General features: G+C 44.6%; 1 long non-coding RNA gene across 1 annotated transcript; it reads left to right on the forward strand.

The window, feature by feature from the left end:
• Positions 1 to 413: 413 nt before the first annotated feature.
• On the forward strand, positions 414 to 17,813 carry LOC112444513 (uncharacterized). The gene is made up of 2 exons (XR_003032845.2): positions 414 to 521; positions 17,695 to 17,813. It is a non-coding gene; the product is annotated as an uncharacterized lncRNA (long non-coding RNA).
• Positions 17,814 to 20,856: the final 3,043 nt, after the last annotated feature.

Genomic DNA, 20,856 nt, shown 5'->3' on the forward strand with positions numbered 1-20,856 from the left:
ATTCCTGATGAAGTGTTTGCAGAGTGTTTGCAATCTGTTCAGAGCCTTTTTTCTTTGCAGGTGCAAATCTTTCTATCTGAGGCATCAAAGAAACAATTGAAAATTAAACATAGTAAACATCGCGATACAGGTTTCAATCTTCCATTTTTTCAGACAATGGAAGAGGTATCACTAATTTCAAAGCAATGTTTGTGTTCTTTCAAAATTTATTTGTGTGCATTAGCATTTCATTAGTTGGATATTAAGCCCTGTGGCTCCATTCCCTCCTCTCTTTTGCCCCTTTTGTTTTTTAAAAATTAGAAAGTTGAACTGCTCCCGAGATGTCTTTTACACTGAAGCATCCATGCATAGATAATCAACTTGCTCAGCCTGTTTGATCAGTAGAATAAGTCACAATTGCTTGGGTAAAGTCAGGCAGCAGACGACAGATTAAGGGAGAAAGCATTCTTTCTGGTAAGAACTTCAGAAGCAAATACAGCCTCACTAACTTGCTGCTGAATAATGTATTTACTGCACTCATGGTAGGTGCCTTTTAATATGTTGATTTTCTTAAATTGCTTCTCCCCACTCTCACTCCATTTGGTTTTAAACTCATCCCCATGTAAGATAAACTAAATGAAAATACAATCAGCATGTATTATCCTGTTTGACATCTAAATATTAGAAGTGATTTTTAAAATATTTTGTATTTAACCAATATCTGGCTTTGGGACATTACATTTAACTTGTGATATTTCTTGCACCTTATGAGTTAGATACTAATAAGCTTCTTCCTCAGGGACTTTCCAGGTGGCTCAGTAGGGAAAGAATTTATCTGCAATGCAGGAGACCCAGGTTCGATCCCTGGGTAGGTAAGATCCCCTGGAGAAGGAAATGGCAGCCCACTCCAGCATTCTTTCCTGGAGAAACCCATGGACAGAGGAGCCTGGCGGACTACAGTCCATGGGGTTGCACAGAGGCAGACACGACTGAGTGGCTCAGCAGGCACACACGTACACACAACCTTCTTCCTTAAGGTCTACTAAATTTATACATTCTGGACAGGAAGTTGACTTTCTTAAACAAATGCAAGGTAGTGTGCTCCATAAAATGCTACGTTAACATGAATTCTGTGGTTACTTTTTTAGTAAATAAGAATAATGCTTAAGGCTTTGGTTGAACATATTTATGGAGATAATGTGTTATTCGGTTACTGTCCATTATTCAAGTATAATATATAATTCATTTGCATTAGAAATCTTTCATTTGTAAAGCTCCAGTGGGTGGGGAGCATCACCTCCTGGGTGAGCTGTATGTGATGCTTGTTCTCTACATGACAGGTGCAACAGAACAGGCTGTGGCCCATGGTCTATCTAATCAGTGCCAATTGCACAAGCGTTTAGCAAACAGCTACTCTGTGTCCAGCATCAGCCTTGTAATAAGCTAGGATACCATGGGATTCCACAGCATTGAAATGCACTCATTAATATCATGTCCATCTGCTGTAGCACCCCTTTCCAAAACTAAGACTGGACAAATAGAAATTTTTTTCTAAATTGCCCTTGACCATCACAGAGTGTTTTAGAAGCGTTGTAACCAGAAATTCATAAATATTTTATTTGGGTGACTTCAAAGTAGTGATATAGGATGACATGTCCCCCTATCCGGCACTGAAAATGACTGGGGGAACTGGTATTGCAAAATTCAGAGTGTTATCAAACTAAGAGCCATCAAAATCGCCCACTGATTGCCTGGACAAACAGTCACAGCCTTGGAGACACAGTTGCACGCATGCAGTTCCTTGACTTCGTCTCTCAGATTTGGGGATGTGCAATTGTCTCGCCACTTGTGCCCTTCTCCTGGGTTGAGATCCAGAGACCCTAGCCACCACCATTCGTTAGATGGTTAATTAGTTAGCCACTGGCACATTTGTAGTTAACCTCAGACCCTAAGGAAGAGAGAAGCAAGGCTCAATTAGTGACCAGTCTACCTTGTCTTTGAGTCTGGGTGGTTTCTTTGGGTTGAGAATGCTAACTAAATCTGAATGGGAATAAGCCAAGGCGTTCTGGTTATTAAACCAGGATGAGAAGTTTCCGACTTCTTCACGCTTCGCAGTTTTGAAGAGTTTTCTTTTAAAAAAACTGGATGTAAGGTTTGAGTCTTCCCAAGAGTGGCATGAAATACCCTCCCTTCTTCTGGAGCCTCTGCTCTCCTCTGAGATCTTAAAAATTAAGCCCACGATGTTCAAGTAGCAGGAAGAGAAAGTAAAAGAAATCGGGATGGAATAGAGAGGATCGCATTTGTGAAAGCTCATCTGATCACTTTAGGAAAACTTCTGACTAGGAGCAATATTAACTTCTCAGATGAGGAAAAGCCAGGGTTCTGTAGAATCACAGAAAAACCCGAAAGAAACATGTTCCAAAGAGCGATTTTCCGTGCCAGGGGGCTCCCTCAGGTGTGGGTGTCAGCCCGGGCCCCCGGCGGGGCGGCCTGTGTGCTCCTCATACTTGCTCTGCAGGCTCCTTGGACTCGAGGCTGCTTACATCTTCGTGGAAACATCTGATGAGGTCACTTGGAAATGCACCCGTTTAAAACTGTCAGCCTCTTTAGAGCAAGTAGTTGTTAAAGAACATACTCAAGCTCCCCAGTAATTTACTTGTTCAAGATGTCTCGGAGGCTGCGTTTTGATGCTGGAGACAGTGGGCAGAGATTAACAGCTGAAGGCCTGCTCTCCAGAGGGCTCACAGCTGGAAGGGCATTTACATCCTGTGCGTCTTCCCAGAAAATAGGGTATGCAGGTTTTATGCGCCCAGTAATGAAGGTTAAGTCTAGGGTAGCTCTGTTTATTTGCTAGGTCAGTAATTTCAATGACTTCTTTTCAAAGACTTCCTTCAGAGAGGAGAGGAGTAGTTCCGCTCAGATGTAGAGTTAAAGCGTCTTCAGTGAGAGATGCCATGTTTTTCTTTTGAGAGCCTAAGGCCCCATACTGATCAAGAAATACAAATTCCATTTTACATGGAGCACGGTGATTTGAACTGTGATGAAAACTCAAAGCAGTGAGCTTCCAAAAGTTTTGTATGCCTGCTGAGACTTGAAACGATGACATTTTGGAGAGACTAAAAATTTCTATTCAAGTCAAGTAAAAGAACATAGGATTATTTTACTCCCTTTTCATGGTTCTAAAATGACTTATTGGGCGATCAAAGGGGAAAATGTTCAATCACTCATTTTATAGGAAATAAGAGTACCTACTACATGACCACTTCTGGGCTAATTTCTGGACATAGAGATGAAAATACATGGAATGCTTACGGGCAGGCATCTGAGTGGGGAGGTGAGCACGCAGTTAAGAAGACATTCATCTACATCAGGCATCGACTGAGTGTCAGGCAGTGTCCCCACCATGCTGGGCATCAGGGGACTGGGGTGGACACGACAGACCACCTCTGTCGTCATGGGGCACGTGAAGGTGTCCTGCATGAGACACAGACACGAAACAAATGACGCCACGCTTCTGAGCCACTGAGTGTGGCTGGTGCTCTGAGCCCATGGGATGGGGAGACAGCCTTCTTGCAAGGATCCAGGGGCGGTGGGAGTCACAAAGAGTTGGACATGACTTAGCAATTGAACAACAGTTTGGATATTAGCAAGCTCATCCTGGGGACAGTAAGGAAGAATGGGAGGTGGATAGAGCTGGACTGCTCCATTAGTTCTGTTGAGAGACCATTTCAGTTGATAACCAGGGCAGTGGTCGTGGGGCTGCCTTTTAAATTTCACCATCACAAACATTTCTGATGGGTGGAAGGGGTGCAGCAGATTTTAACAATTAGGACTACAGCCTGGTTACAAAGTGGGGACAAATCACCTTCGGTAATGTGTCCCCCTTCCCTGGCCCTCTCTTTGCTAACCTTTTGAGAGGAGGAGAACATGTCATGTTCCCTGCTACATTCCCAATACCTACTGTGGGGTAAGTCATACCGTTTTTACTTAAGAAAGTGAAACTCAGCCCTGTGATGGGAAGACTGTGAAGTTTCCATTGAAATACAAGCAGCGTTTCCAACTGGTCATGACAACGCTGCATAATGAGGTTTCTATCCATGGCTGTATTTCAGCCCCCAAGACTTCTGCTGGGTGATTCTGGGGGATTGCTGCTCTCTTGCTACTGACAGTCCCCACCCCACTTTAGTCCTTCCCCGCTGAACAAAGATGGGCGGGGTACTAGCTGCTGACTGCCCCGTATCTTGACAGTGAACGCCTGAAGCTGGCTCCCCTTTTGTAATCCATCTTTACAGTCCCCCAGCATAAGCTCATCTTTCCCTGTTGAGAGGTTCCCCGAACTTCGGAGGCATGAACGTCCTCCCTTGCTGCATCAGGATAAGTAGACCCAGACCTGACTTTGTTGATGACAGACGTGTCCCTGGTCATGCGGGGCTCCTGGCCCCCAGGCACTCAGGGGTGGATGCTGAAGAAGCAGGCAGCACACAGAGTTTGCGACTCTGCCAGACGGGGTCCACTTCGGTCACTCACTACCTGGGGAGCTTTTAGTGAGTTATTTGGCCTCTCTAAATTTCAGCCTGTGTGTGTTTGTGTGTGCACGCTCAGTTGCTCAGTCATGTCTGACTCTTTGAGACCCCATAGCCATTCCCTTCTCCAGGGGAATCTTCCTGACCCAGGGACCGAACCTGGGTCTCCTGCATTACAGGCAGATTCTTTACAATTTGAGCCACCAGGGAAGCCCCAATCTTAACCTTCTCTTCCTTAAATGGGGAGGATACCTTCCACTCAGGGAGGCTAACGAGGGGAACACACTAGAACTCATAAGAAGAATCCAGCACGTGGCTCACAGCAAGGAAGCTCTGCTCACTAAGCGGCGGTTATGTGGATGTGACGCTGGAAGCTCCTTCAGACCTCCCGTGACTCTGAAATAAGGGCACACACAGCAAATAATGTTGGCAACTTTCCCAAGTGATAGTTTGAAGTCTGCATGAATGGAAGTTTCTGGACGTCTAGACACCTTTCACCCAAAGTGACTTATTCTTTCAGACTGAAACACAAAAGAGAAGCACATCACAGACAGGATGAAGAGGATTCTTGTCAAGCGTGAGAGACAAGAGCTAAACATTAAAGCCATGTCTTTATTTTTTTTTAATAGTTGAATTCCAGAGTGATCAATTACTACTGCCTGGAAAAACCCTTCCAGATGGTATTATGTGCCTTCAAATAAGTGGCTGTAATAATAAAAAGTTACATCCACTTAAATGGATGTGGCGTGGAACAACTTCTGAGCGTTCAGCACACGCTGACACAAACTCAAATTGTTCCCCAACACCGGAAATGAAAAGAGGTTTGGCCCACCTGGGGATCTGAGGTTGCCAGGAATCTATGGGCTCCCTAGAGTTGGTAAGTTTCCTTAGCCTGTAAAAAAGCTGAGAGGCTGGACTTCCCTGGTGGTCCAGTGGTTAAGAATCTGCCTGCCAGTGTAGGGGACACAGGTTCGATCCCTGGTCTGGGAAGATTCCACATGCCGTGGGGCAGCTAGGCCCTTGTGCCACAACTATCGAGCCTGCTCATCTAGAGCCCGTGCTCTGCAATAGAAGAAGCCACCGCAGTGAGAAGCCTGCAAACCTCAGTGAACACTAGCCCCTACTCACCGCAACCGGAGAAAGCCTGCACCTAGCAACAGACCCAGCGCAGCCTAAAATCAACCAATCAAGTTTTTAAAAGGGCTCATAGCTTAAGAAGGATCCCAGTTCCTGCTGTTTCACATGTGACTGCCTTGGTGCTTCTTCAAAGAAAGTCCCCATATGGACTGAATTTTCTGTCAGCCCCCAAATTCATGTGTTGAAACCTAACCCCCAGAGAGATGGTATTAGGAGAAGGGGTATTTGAGGGGTGATTAGGCTACTTAATCATTAATGGGATTAGTGCCCTGGTACAAGGGACCCATGAGAGGTCCCTCCATTCCTCTGCCACGTGAAGACATGGCAAGAAGATACCAGCTATGAAGCAGACACCAAAGCTGCCAGTGCCTTGATCTTGGTCTTCAAAATGGGGAGAAATAAATGTCTGTTGTTTATAAGCCATCTAGTTTATGGACTCTAACAGCCTGAAGTGAGACCCAACAGAATATAGACCCAACAGAAGTAGTTTAAAAAACAGGACAGACACCCTATCTCTGTTTCATCTCATTTTAGGCCATGTTTAAAATATGCAGTGGCATTATCCACTGAAACTCATGAACATTAGATATCACCTACTTTAATGGCATTGGAGAAGACTTTTGAGAGTCCCTTGGACTGCAAGGAGATCCAACCAGTCCATTCTAAAGGAGATCAGTCCTGGGTGTTCTTTGGAAGGACTGATGCTAAAGCTGAAACTCCAATATTTTGGCCACCTCATGCGAAGAGTTGACTCATTGGAAAAGACTCTGATGCTGGGAGGGATTGGGGGCAGGAGGAGAAGGGGACAACAGAGGATGAGATGGCTGGATGGCATCACTGACTCGATGGACGTGAGTCTGAGTGAACTCCGGGAGTTGGTGATGGACACGGAGGCCTGGTGTGCTGCAATTCATGGGGCCACAAAGAGTCAGACATGACTGAGCAACTGAACTGAACTGCACTGCACTGAACTTTAATGGCCAACTAAATTCTTCTAGATTTTTCACTAGGTGTTCTATATTGGGGTGGACATGTTTGGAGCTACAGAATATTGGAATCTCAAGTGTCAAATACTATATCAGCCAAGTTCTAAAGCATATGAAGCAAGACTTTCTGAATTGAAATCCTAGGTACAAAAAGACAAAATATATCCACAAGCAATGCAGGTAGAGAGAGGAAATGCTGGAAAAGTTTGATTTGCCAAATTCCATGGATGCTTTTGCAAAAGATGTCATTACTTCCAGATTCTCACTGGTTCCTTAAAGATATGTTTTTAGAATAAAATTATTGAAGATTTGAAATATATAGTAAAATATATAAAAAAGGGAAAAACACATATATAATCTCAGTTTTGTGGGATTTTCCCCACTCCATTTCTGGTATACAGTATTTCCCCCTCCATAATTTAGATTTCATTGTGATGCAAGTTTGCATTTTCAATGAACAACACAAGATATACTTTTACTATTGTTATTATACATCTTTTGTAGATATCATTTTATACATTTCCAAAAATTCCCTGTAGGGGGTGTTCCATAGTTTACATGGCCATTCCCGTTCCTCTAGACATGCTGTTTGCTATTTTTTTCCTATTATAACTTGCATGGCGACTTAACTTGTGCAGTAAGAGGTTTTAAATATGCACTTTAAATTATTCACTTGATTCAAGTATGAGATATGGGGTTATTGGGTTTAAAGAAGGTAAGAATTCAGGGCTCTTGAGACCTACAGTGCATTTAGGTGATGCTTATCTCATAAGTCACTAACCATATGCAGTGGAGGCAGCCTGAGCACTTAATCACATCAACTATCTGATTGGGTCCAACATTTGCTGGGTCTTTACATGAAGTGCCCTGTGCTAAACTTCGTGGGAGGAAAAGAATTGATGACATCATTCTCAGCCTCATCTTCTATTAGCTGGGGGCTGTCACTAGGATATTTGTGCATCATCCATCATGTTCCTCCTGCCCATTCTCTCTTCCTGGGTTAATTCTTTCCTTAACCCTCTCCCCAACCTCTTGCTCTGTGATCTGACCTCTGGGGAGCACATACTTGGTGTCCTTGCCTTCTGATTTCCAGTTGGGTCAATGGACAGGAAGTTCAAGAGACTAGAGAGGTAAAGGGTAGGAGAGGTCTTGCTCCATCCCTGCCTCATCACAGTTCTGGTGGCGTCAGTGGTTGCAGCTGCCATGGGACATCCCTCTTCCAAGCTCTTGCCAGACCTGATGGCACCAATCCTCCATCTGCCCCAACAGCTCTAGAGGTAGGAATGGTTTTTGACTGGAGCTGGTCTCACCCCTTGTGGTTCTGACCATCCCATCTCTGCAAATAGTACATTCATTGTACTCTCCTCCAGCTGAATTCTCTGAGCTTCATCTGTTTGCTCTGGAGGCAGATACACCTCCCACCCAGCTTAAGTTCCACTTGCTCCCTGCCTTACTTCCACATCTCCTCACCTGCCTGGCCAATCAGAAACTGCAGTGATGCTCAGCCATCGGCTCACCCCAGGCCAACACTCAACAGCTGAAACGTGCTCTTGGGTTGAGTTCCGCCCTCAAAATCAGCACTCCCTGATGATCCTCCTAGGCTTCTTGGGCATTTCACCTTTCTTCATCTCCAAAACAACCATCTCATGCTATTCTTTCTTTTCTCAACTCCCTCAGCACTCTTCCCTGTTCACTATGTCAACTCTTCACTGTCCATTATCTGCTACCCTCCCCATCTTTGACCTCACCTACTAATACTCTCCCACTTGCTGACAATATTCTGGCTATACTGGTTTTTCTTCTGATCCTTAAATGCAGTAAACTCCTAACTGCCTCCTGCTTCCCTGAGAAAAGGCACACCCTCCCGTCCCCAGCAGTTCCCTGCACAGGGACCCACTCTGACCTCTGCTCTTCCACTGTGAGAGAAGTGCCCTTGCTTCTCCAGAAAGCTACTCTCCTCCCTGTGTTCTGCCTCCCCGCCCCTCTTGCCTCATCATGCAATTCCACTCCCTCACCCCTGTAGGACCACTTTCTCTCTCTATCTGATCATCTCCATGAGCACTTAGGCATGTTTGATGAATATCTCCCATGGCAAACACCACCTCCTAGAGCCCTCTGCTGACTCCCCAGACTCCTCACTCTGCTCTGATCACATTCAAGCTTCTTAGGTGTGTCAACGCATGTGTCTCCCTCCTCCCATCCCATCCTCTCCCTGGCCATCTCGCCAGCTGTGTTTGTGCCCCAGTGGCCCCCTAAGGTTACTCTTGTCAGGGCCACCAAAGACCTTCCAAACTGCCCAACACAATGATCTTTTTTGTCCTCATTTCGCCTAACCTGTTGTTATTGTTCAGTCACTAAGTCAACTCATTGCAATCCCATGGCCTACAGCATGCCAGGCTTCCCTGTTCTTCACTATTTCCCGCAGTTTGCTCAAACTCATGCCCACTGAGTCAATGATACCATCCAACCATCTCATCCTCTGTCACCCTCTTCTCCTCCTGCTCCCAATCTTTCCCAGGATCAGAGTCTTTCCCAATGAGTTGGCTCTTTGCATCAAGTGGCCAAAGTATTGGACCTGTTAACGGCATCTAAGAGTTAACCACTCTCTCCTGGAAAGCGTCTTTTCTCTTCTTGTGGCTTCTGGGTCACCTCACTCATTGATGGCTTCTTCCCAGTCTCCTTGGTTGGTTCTCCCTCCTCCACCAGAATCCCAGTCTTAGCACACTGTCTTCTTTACCTACCTACCCCTTGCTAATGTCATCTAGTTTATGGCTTTCAGTGCTACCTGGAGGCTGATGAGATACTGGGCTTATATGTTTGGCCCTGACCTCTCCCCTTGTGCTCATGCACTGGGCTTGGCATCTCCAGGCATCTCAGACTTACTATGGCCACACAGAACTCTTGAATCTGCATCATCCTTCCCCAACTCATACACCCAGCATCATATGAAGGAAGAAACTCGTGTAATTCTTCTCTTGCTTTTACCACTTGGAGAATCGCTCCACCCTCTGCCACCTGCTCAAGCTAAACCCAGCTCACTCTTTCTCTCCTCATCTTTCACCTGCCTCTCCCGCACAAATGGCTCCACCTCCTAACTACACTGTCAATCCACGCATCTCTTTCCATCTTGCTGCTCCCAGCTGGTCCCAGCTGCCTTTATTTCTTACCCAGATTGGGGAAATAGCTTACCAACTAGTCCTCCCATGTCCACAGTTGCTTCTTGCAGTACTCCACAACACACTGGCTAGTGTTGTCTTTTAAAAATCTTTCTACATCACTTCCTTGCTTTAAACCCTCCAGTAGGTGCCAGTGTACTGGGAATAAAACCCAACCCTTTAGTCTGACCTACAAGACCCTACAAGAACTGCCAGCCTTTCCCGTCTCTGCAGCACCCATGTCTATGATCTCAGCCACCAATGCTCTCTGCCAGCTGACCATTTCTTAGCCAGCATGCTGTTTTTCTTCTCTCCTGGTGTTCACTGAGCTCTTTGATGTCTCAGGGCTTCTGCACCTGTGGTCCCCTCTGCTGGGAACACAGCCCTGGGAGCATCTCAAGGCTGGCTCCTCCCTCCTGTTCACAGGACAGCTCAGACGTCACCTCCTTCCTGAGGCCTCCAACCAGCTCCCCTGCTCCTGCCTCTGTTCCACTGTCCCGAAGTATCTTCTTTACAGCACTGATCTCAAGTTGTTTTGTTGACTTGTTTGTTGTTTGTCTTGCCTGCCCTCCCCGCCCCACTGGCGCATACGCTGCAGAGAGTGGAGCTCTGCTTTGTTTATTCACAGTGCTGGGTCCCCCATCCAGAACAGTGCCTGGCACATAGTATGTGCTCATAAACTATGTGTCTAATAGCAAATGAATTCAGCAGAAACCAAAATAACTGTAACAACTATAACTTAAATAACTGCAACAGGCAGACGGGAAAACACATGCTCTGTGCCCTGAAAAGGAACTCAAATGTATTTCAGCTCTGAGCCAGCTGTATTATATAAGGCTCTCAGTGACTGGGGAGTAGGGATTGTTCCCCGCCTTTTAAAACTGAGGAAACTGAGGCACACAGTGATTGAGTGGCTTGCCCAGGGTCACATAGAGCAGCTGAGCTGGTTGGTTATGGCCTGAGTCCACTTCTGACTTAGGATGTCAGTGACATCACCGCTATCAGATGTTTGACTATCACCCCACAGCGGTTAATTTCATGTGGCAAGTTGGCTGTACCACAGTGCCCAGATGACTGGTCAAATATTATTCTGGCTATATCTGTGAATGTGATTTTTGGATGAAACTGACATTTAACTTGGTAGACACTGAATAAAGCAGATTGCCCTCTGTGATGTGGAGAGCCTCATCTAATCAGTTGAAGGCTTGACTAGAACAATGACTAATGTCCCCCAAGCAAGAGGGAATTCTGCCAGCGGTCTGCCTTTGGACTTGACCTGCAACTCTTCCCTGAGTGTTCAGCTTGTTGGTTTACCCCATTTGAAGGGAAATAGGATTTGAATCTGGCTTACAGGATTTCAGAATGTGTATTCTTTCCACTAGGCTATGGTGCTTCCCAGAAAATACAAAAGGAAATGGGCACACGAGCAAGAGAGATACAAAGATGCATGCGCTGTGGGCTGTGCTTAGCTGCTCAGTCGGGCCCAACTCTGTAACCCCATGGACTGCAGTCCTCCAGACTCCTCCGTCCGTGGGATTCTCCAGGCAGGAATACTGGAGTGGATTGCCGTACCCTCCTCCAGGAGATCAAAGATGTGTAGAGGTACAAACAAGGAGTGACTCTTGCCAGAGCGGCAGTGACTGGGGACCAGGCTCAGCCTTCTCTGAGCCTGATATGCCACTCAGGTTCCCGACAAGAGAATTTCTGAGCCCACTGATGCTGATGATTTCTGGTAAGGGTACAAGAGGGCTAAAAAAATTCTTGCTAAAACCTGAATATCTTCAAACTCCAAATTATAAGTTGATGAAATCTAACATCACAATACCATACAATTTCCCAGCACAACCCATGAAGCCTCTGCCTTAGGACTCTAACTTTCAGATAAGCCTTTATCCCAAGACAGGCAAAGGGGGTTTGATGAGGTTCTTGTCACTCAGATTGCTGCATTATTTCTGTGAAGATATGGCCAAGAGGCACTTGGTTGAGAAATATAGAGTACTTAATCCAATTAGTAACTCAAGCTCTTAATGTGCTATTACATCCAAAAATGCTTTTAAATTGCCATGTTTTAAAATAGAAAGATGAAAACAGAGATATTTTATTAAATATTTATCTCATTAATAAACACAAGATAATCATTGCTTTTTATTTTGAATTAACTTTTCCATTTGGGTTCAATGCACATTTCATCGACAGGCTCTTTTCTCCTGATGGGAGGGAACTTAATCACAAAAGCACAATGGGTCTTCTACTTTGTATGAAAATGAAGCAGATGAAATTGCTTCCCCTCCCCCCACAAAGGTTGTTGTAATGAAGAAACACAACTGAATATGACAGTTCTCTGCTACCCGGGAATTGTTTTTGGATGAAGTTCGAGGATTACATGCAATTATACTACAGTAAATTTTCCATGACCATTCATGTTCAAGGACTCATTTTAAAAATAAAAGGAAAGCCTAAGTACAGAATTTAAGCAGAGTCATGATAGGAATAAACAGGTCCATGATAAAAAGTGCCCTTTATACCTCTGTTACATCAGTATAACAGTGTTCGACTTGTGTATCAGAAATCAGTATAATGAAAAATGGGCGGCAGAAAGCGAATTGAGCCTGTGGGAAAATCACACCAGTAAGGCACGGCGTCTGCGTACCTTCTTTTCCATGTCCCCAGTATTCGTTCTTCCTTCTTGTTACAAAGTTCTTCCTCCCTCACTCCAGGGCCAGATAAGACAAAGTGAAAGATAAGTGAATGTGGTGTCTGGCCGCTTGGCACTGCCTGTCGCCTGTGGATGGAGGCAGAGTGCTGGTTCCTGGCTTGTGCCCCCATTTGCCAGCAATTATGTCTGCAGATGGCTTCTCCCAGCAGGTACCGCGGCCCAGGAACACTGCCTAAAGCCTGCAAGGCTGTGCACTGCACGGCGGCAGGGGTTGGGCTGGGGAGAGGTGGACACAATTCACACGGACTGCAGTGAGGAGGACACGGCCTCAGAGTTGTGCGATGCAGTGGCGCACCCCACGCTCCAAGCCAACCCCCCTCAGAGGAGAGCCAGACCCTCTCTGGCTGGCCTCTGTGGGCCAGCCTTTGCGGGTGGTCTCTGGAGGCCGGCATGCGGCTTCTTATCCCCACTGACACCAGCTGTATGAATGGGCTTCATGGCCACCAGCCCCAGAGTCCTTTGCCTCTGAGTAGAACTCTGGGTTCACGCAGCTTCTGAGCCACAGCACCTCTTCCCCCCTTGCTGTGGTTGGCATGAAGCTCTCTGAATAGGCTACTGACTCAGTTTCCCTACTAGGTGACAGCCAGTTGCCCTGCTCCACAGCCCAGTTCCTCACTCTAGGGTGGCACTTTGGCACTCTAGCTTCATCTATCTCTTGCTGACCTCCCTTCCACGGGGCCTGCATCTTGCCCTAATCCTACCCTGGAGTTCATGGTCAGATCTTCTGGACAAGGACCACTGCCTTCCAAGTTTTGACTGGAACCCATCCTCCTGGCTGGATACCCAAAATTCCCAAATCTGGGGTGAGCAGGCATGGTTGCCCCCCAGACACACTGGGTTTGCTTGGCTGTTCTCTTTATGCACCCTCCCCCAAAGCTCTTCCCCCTAGTGGTGACTGAGTTCTCTGACCTGCCTTCCGTCTCTTTCTGGGAAGTGAGCAAGTCCCATCCAATCCAGTATGCTGCTCCATCTCTGACAAGTGGCCCTTGAGAATTTCAGGAAAGAATTTTATCTGATCACTACAGGCAATGATCAAAGAAAACTAATTCCACTGTTTGTTACAACATCAGTGAGAGAAGTCAAAAATATAGTCTCAGAAGGAGCATAAAGTACGCAATAAAGACTAATACATAATTAATGAATATCATGTCTCTAACATGGCGCTCTTCAAAACCAGGCACACAGCGTATAATTATTCCTCACGTCATCATAAAGTCGGGAGTGGGCAGATGCTAGTTGCCTCTTATAAATAAGGAAACAGGAGAAAAGCCAAATAATTTTTCCAAAGGAAACCACCACTGGAAAGTAGACTGAAACCCAATAATCTTGAAACCCAGCTATGATGCACTTAAAATGCCGGCATATCTCCATTGCAAGTTTCCACTAATCTAAGACAAGCACTTGGCATTTCTGTTTTACGGCATCTGCTGGTGAGAACCCAGTGCTGCCACGAGGTTGAACCAGTCTACGAGTCACACAGGAAAATCAGTCTAATTACTTACAATAATTACAGTCTTATCGTGGGTAAGAGCGTACAGTCTGTGTCATGTTGCTTCTGTTTTAATCCCAGTTCTGCTGCTCACTCACATAGCTCTTTCATAAAGATTAATTAAAATTGGTATTTAGGCAGATAAACTGATGTTCTGATTAATATATATGTTTAGTATACAGTGAGCATTATATAATCAGAAGATTTTATGATCACATTATATTCATGTTTCATTTTGACCCCTAAATGGAATTAATTATCATCTTGATCATGCTTGTTATTCACCACAACTGATTAGAAAGATCTCTGGTTTTCAAAAAGATCAAAAAGAATTCCCTGGTGGTTCATAGTTAGGACTCAAGGTTTTCACTTCTGGGGCCTGGGTTCCATCCCTGGTCCGGGAACTAAGATTTTGCAAGCAGTGTAGCCAAAAAAATCCTCTGGATGAAGAACAAACTGAAATCAAGATTGCAGGGGGAAATATCAATAACTACCTCAGGTATGCAGATGATACCACCGTTATGGCAGAAAGCGAAGAGGAACTAAAGAGCCTCTGGTTGAAAGTAAAAGACGAGAGTGAAAGAGCTGACTTAAAACTCAACATTCAGAAAACTAAGATCATGGCATTCGGTCACATCACTTCATGGCAAATAGATGGAGAAACAATGGAAACAGTGACAGACTTTATTTTCTTGGGGCTCCAAATCACTGCAGATGGTGACTGCAGCCATGAAGTTAAAAGACGCTTGCTCCTTGGAAGAAAAGCTATGACCAACCTAGACAGCATATTAAAAAGCAGTCATTTCTTTGCTGACAAAAGTCCATCTAGTCAAAGCTATGGTTTTTTCAGTAGTCATGTATGGATGTGAGAGTTGGACTATAAAGAAAGCTGAGCACTGAAGAATTTTGAACGGTAGTGTTGGAGAAGACTCTTGAGAGTTCCTTGGACTGCAAGGAGATCAAACCAGTCCATCCTAAAGGAAATCAGTCCTGAATATTCATTGAAAGGACTGATGCTGAAGCTGAAGCTCTAATACTTTGGCCACCTGATGCGAAGAACTGACTCATTGGAAAAGACCCTGATGCTGGGAAAGATTAAAAGCAGGAGGAGAAGGGGACAACAGAGGATGAGATGGTTGGATGGCATCACCGATGTGATGGACATGAGTTTGAGCAAGCTCTGGAAGTTGGTGATGGACAGGGAGGCCTGGAGTGCTATAGTCCCTGAGGTCGCAAATAGTCAGACACGACTGAGTGACTGACCTGAACTGACTGAAGATAAGCTGAATATATTCAACAGAATGATTCTACAAGTTCTAAAGGGAATGGAGGCAACTTCAGAATATTTTGAAGGGGCCACAGATTCAAATGTCTCCAGGCAGCTTGGATGAAATTGACAAGTAACTTGGTATAAGGCAATAGGAAAACTTTTCAAAGTAACATCTGCGAAACAAAGCATGCCTTCAGGTGATGCTGAGTGAGTGCTGGCTCATGATGAAATTGTTCTCATATATTTATTTGCACCTTTTTGGTGTCTTGTCTCTCACACTCATAAAAGAAAGTTTTAAATAAATGTACATATTAAATATATCCCATGTGCAGGCCTTCTTTTATCTTTGTATTTTAAAAGAACCTATAACGGATTCTAGGTTGGAGGTGAATTTACAGAGCCAATCCTTTTTTGTTTGGATTATTCTAATTATTCTAGCAACCCCTCAGACTGTAACTGCTACAATATATTTGTGCCTATTTATGTAAATCTAATTTGTGTTCTTGGGAATTTGGGTTTTTGTTTGTTCTCTTTTCTCCATTAGAGTGGAAATTCCTCAAGTGTAAGAACTATATTTCTACTCAGCCTAATAATCAAACATATCTATTAAGCATCTAATGGTATTCAGTGCTGAGCTAGGCAGACAGTAAGAGATTTCAGAGCACTGGCTTGCATCTTGTTCTTGTATCCTCCGTGCTTGGTGAAATGCTCTGCAGAACCGTGACTATCTCTCTGAGATAGTTACCAGGGGTTTGATTGTGCCTGATCTCTTCTAAGCGCCTCCTACCTATTATTTCATGAAATCCCACCACCCTGTAATGCCATTCCTATCATTACCCCCATTTTACAGACCAGGAAACTGAGCTTGTTGTTTGACATACCTTGCTAAGGTGGCCCAGCTGGTGAATGCAGACCTAGGCTAAGAACCATAATCTAACCCCAGTGTGGGGGCTTCCCATAGGTGGCCCAGCAGTAAAGAATCCGCCTGCCAATGCAGGAGATGCAGGTTCAATCCCTGGTCCAGGAAGATCCCACGTGCTGCTGAGAAACTAAGCCCAAGCACCACAACTATGGAGCGTGGGCTCTGGAGCCCAGAAACCACAACTGCTAAAGCCCTTGTGCCGCAGAGCCTGTGCTCCACAATTAGAGGAGCCACCAGGACGAGAAGCCAGTGCATCGCAACTAGGGACTACCTCCCGCTTGCGACAACTGGAGAAAAGCAACACAGGCCTGGTATAGCCGAAAATAAAGAAACTATTAAAAGAAAACCGCCAACTCCGCCTGCCTTCTGTATCACGTGTGTGCGCACAGGAGCTGCAGTGCCTCTTCAGGAATTCTTGTGCAGACGCCCTCCCCTCCCCTTCCCAAACACAGGCCCTTGCTATAATATGAGTTTTGGACACATAGAATACTAAGAGAAGGGACGTTTCATTGGGTATAGGTATCTATTTTTTGTCTTGCCCCCAAGCCCTAGACATGGTAGGTAAAATAATTTTTAAAATACTAACTCTATAACACTGAGAAGAAAAAGCAATGATAGTGATTTCCTGGATACGAGGAAGCAGATGAGATAGGATATATGGGAAAATGAGAGTAGACATTTCTCAGAAATTTACAGATCCAGTTAACAAAAGTGAGCCCAAAGGTTATTAGAACAGCACGACTTATAAGCTTGACTTGATAGGTATACAGCATTTACTGAACAAAAGTAGAGAATTGCCATTCTCTTCAAACATTAAAAAAGCATTCATAAAATTAAACATTAATCATGCTAAAAAAATAACATCTCGAATTGCAAAAAGCATAAATCTCAGAGGCCATCTTTGCTGCCTGCACGGCATTAAAATCCAAAACTGGCAATAAAAGAAAACACTGGAAATGAGGGTAAAAATATAACTTTTTAATTTCTTCTTCTTATTCCTTGTGATTATTTAGAAATGAATGGCATATGCCATGTAATTAAGTAGTAGCAACGATATAGTGGGGCAGTTTTACTAGGGTAGTGGATAAAGATGGTCAGAACAGAGTGGATGGAGAAGTTCTTCAGAAGCAGAATCTGGAAACACATTTGACTGGTCCCCCTCGACCTCCGCTGACCCGCCTTTTGGGCCCACAGCCTTGCTTTGTCTGAGTAAGACTCTGTCAGCTTGTTCATCACTGGATCCCAGGGCCTAGTACAGACCCAGACCTGAACCCAGTGATTCATATATTTTTGGTGAAAATCTTTTTCAGGCCTGTCCACTCAGCATGGAATCCCACCCAGTGAGGCCACTAACATTTAGTTACAACCGTTTCCCATCTCCAGCAAATACCAGGCCTGGCTGAAGCTTTGAGAGAGAAAGACCATCTCACCTTCACAAATACTCTGAGACTGATGAAACTCTTCAGTGTAAATTATCTTGTTTTGATCCTTAACACAAGATTATTCTCACTTTTCAGATGCTGAAACTGAGACCCACCTTATCCAAAGTCACAGCTGGCAAGCGGCAGAGCCAATATTTGCTACTCTAAAGGAAAATGGAATAATCTATGAAAATAAGTAAATAAGCTAATATTTATTTATTTGTCTTTTCATACTGTTCATGGGGTTCTCAAGAATACTGAAGGGGTTTGCCATTCCCTTCTCCAGCTATGGTTTTTCCAGTAGTCATGTATGGATGTGAACGTTGAACTATAAAGAAAGCTGAGCACCAAAGAATTAATGCTTTTGAACTGTGGTGTTGAAGAAGACTCTTGATAGTTCCTTGGACTGCAAGGAGATCCAACCAGACCATCCTAAAGGAAATCAATCCTGAATATTCATTGGAAGGACTGATGCTGAAGCTGAAACTCCAATACTTTGGCCACCTAATGCGAAGAACTGACTTCATCAGGGAAAAGACCCTGATGCTGGGAAAGACTGAAGGCAGGAGGAGAAGGGGACGAGACAGGATGAGATGATTCGATGGCATCACTGACCCGATGAACATCAATGAAGCTCTGGGAGTTCGTGAGGGACTGGGAAGCCTGGCATGCTACAGTTCTTGGGGTTGCAAAGAGTGGGACACAACTGAGCGACTGAACAACTGAACTGTTTGATTTGTTGGGTACCTACTCTGTACTCTGTACTAGGCTTCCCAGGCGGCTCAGTGGTAAAGAATCTGCCTGCCAATGCAGGAGACCTGGGTTCGACTCCTGGGTCGGAAAGATCTCCTGGAGAAGGAAATAGCTGCCCACTCCAGTATTCTTGCCTGGAGAATTCCATGATCAGAGGAGGCCTGGCAGTCTACAGTCTATGGGGTCACAAAGAGTCAGGCACAACGGAGCACACATTCTTTCAAGACATTCATTCTGGGCTTCCCTCATACCGCAGTCGGTAAAGAATCTGCCTGAAATGCAGGAGACCTGGGTTCAATTCTGGGTTGGGAAGATCCCCTGGAGAAGGAAATGGCAACCCACTCCAGTATTCTTGCCTGGAGAATCCTGTGCACAGAGGAGACTGGTGGGCTACGGTCTATGGGGTCATAAGAGTCGGACATGACTTAGTGACTAAACTACTACCACTCTATACTAAGCACCATGCTGGTATTTTAAAATAATTTTTTATCTTCTTCTTTAAAAGAACTTTGCAAGGTATTTATGATATATATCCATTTCTAAACTAATGAGGAAACCAGATGGAGATCTGTCTAAGGTTAACAAGTAGAGGAGCCACTTTGAACCCAGGTCATGAGTTCAAGGCTCTTGCTCTTTTGCAAAGGCATACTGCCTCTCATCAGACCCTGCGGATTCAACTTTACCACTGTCAGGTCAGTGACAAGTAAAAGTTTCAATGTAATTTAATTATGATCTGGATCTTTTCTCAAGGAGGATGCTGTTTTTGTAGTATAAAAAAGTGGTGCTTTATGAAACTAAGCTAAGAGACTGAGAAATTGAAATCTTATTGATTGCTTAATAGCTGCTACATAAATAAGCTTAGGCTCAAATCATCTATTACACTTTAAAGATCAGGAGCCCAATATCTGGAAGAAGCTGGACAAAGGATAGCACATGTATATTAAAATCTGGTAGAAAACACTCACAATAAAGGTGGTTTATAAATATTTCATAGGCTCAATAGCTACTTGTCCTAGAGTTCTAGTTTGTATAACCATCATAATCAGTTATTTTTAAGAGAATACCTGCAATAGAACCTTAAATCCTGACAGGTAACTAAAGCAATATTCAGTTCAGCTCAGTTCAGTTCAGTCACTCAGTCATGTCTGACTCTTTGCGACCCCATGAATCGCAGCACGCCAGGCCTCCCTGTCCATCACCTACTCCCAGAGTTCACTCAGACTCATGTCCATCGAGTAAGTGATGCCATCCAGCCATCTCATCCTCCGTCGTCCCCTTCTCCTCCTGCCCCCAATTCCTCCCAGCATCAGAGTCTTTTCCAATGAGTCAACCCATCGCATGAGGTGGCCAAAGTACTGGAGTTTCAGCTTTAGCATCATTCCTTCCAAAGAAATCCCAGGGCTGATCTCCTTCAGAATGGACTGGTTGGATCTCCTTGCAGTCCAAGGGACTCTCAAGAGTCTTCTTCAACACCACAGTTCAAAAGCATCAATTCTTCGATGCTCAGCTTTCTTCACAGTCCAACTCTCACATCCATACATGACCACTGGAAAAATCATACCCTTGACTAGACGGACCTTTGTTGGCAAAGTAATGTCTCTGCTTTTCAATATGCTATCTAGGTTGGTCATAACTTTCCTTCCAAGGAGTAAGCGTCTTTTAATTTCATGGCTGCAATCACCATCTGCAGTGATTTTGGAGCCCAGAAAAATAAAGTCTGACACTGTTTCCCCATCTATTTCCCATGAAGTGATGGGACCAGATGCCATGATCTTCGTTTTCTGAATGTTGAGCTTTAAGCCAACTTTTTCACTCTCCACTTTCACTTTCATCAAGAAGCTTTTGAGTTCCTCTTCACTTTCTGCCAGAAGGGTGGTGTCATCTGCATATCTGAGGTTATTGATATTTCTCCCAGCAATCTTGATTCCAGCTTGTGCTTCTTCCAGCCCAGCATTTCTCATGATGTACTCTGCATATAAGTTAAATAAGCAGGGTGACAATAGACAGCCTTGACGTACTCCTTTTCCTATTTGGAACCAGTCTGTTGTTCCATGTCCAGTTCTAACTGTTGCTTCCTGACCTGCATATAGGTTTCTCAAGAGGCAGGTCAGGCACTCTGGTATTCCCATCTCTTTCAGAATTTTCCACAGTTTATTCTGATCCACACAGTCAAAGGCTTTGGCATAGTCAATAAAGCAGAAATAGATGTTTTTCTGGAACTCTCTTGCTTTTTTGATGACCCAGCGGATGTTGGCAATTTGATCTCTGGTTCCTCTGCCTTTTCTAAAACCAGCTTGAACATCTGGAAGTTCATGGTTCACATATTGCTGAAGCCTGGCTTGGAGAATTTTGAGCATTACTTTACTAGCGTGTGAGATGAGTGCAATTGTGTGGTAGTTTGAGCATTCTTTGGCATTGCCTTTGTTTGGGATTGGAATGAAAACTGACCTTTTCCAGCCCTATGGTCACTGCTGAGTTTTCCAAATTTGCTGGCATATTGAGTGC

This window comes from Bos taurus, chromosome 26 (assembly GCF_002263795.3).
Source record: "Bos taurus isolate L1 Dominette 01449 registration number 42190680 breed Hereford chromosome 26, ARS-UCD2.0, whole genome shotgun sequence".
NCBI classification, from domain to species: Eukaryota; Metazoa; Chordata; class Mammalia; order Artiodactyla; family Bovidae; genus Bos; species Bos taurus.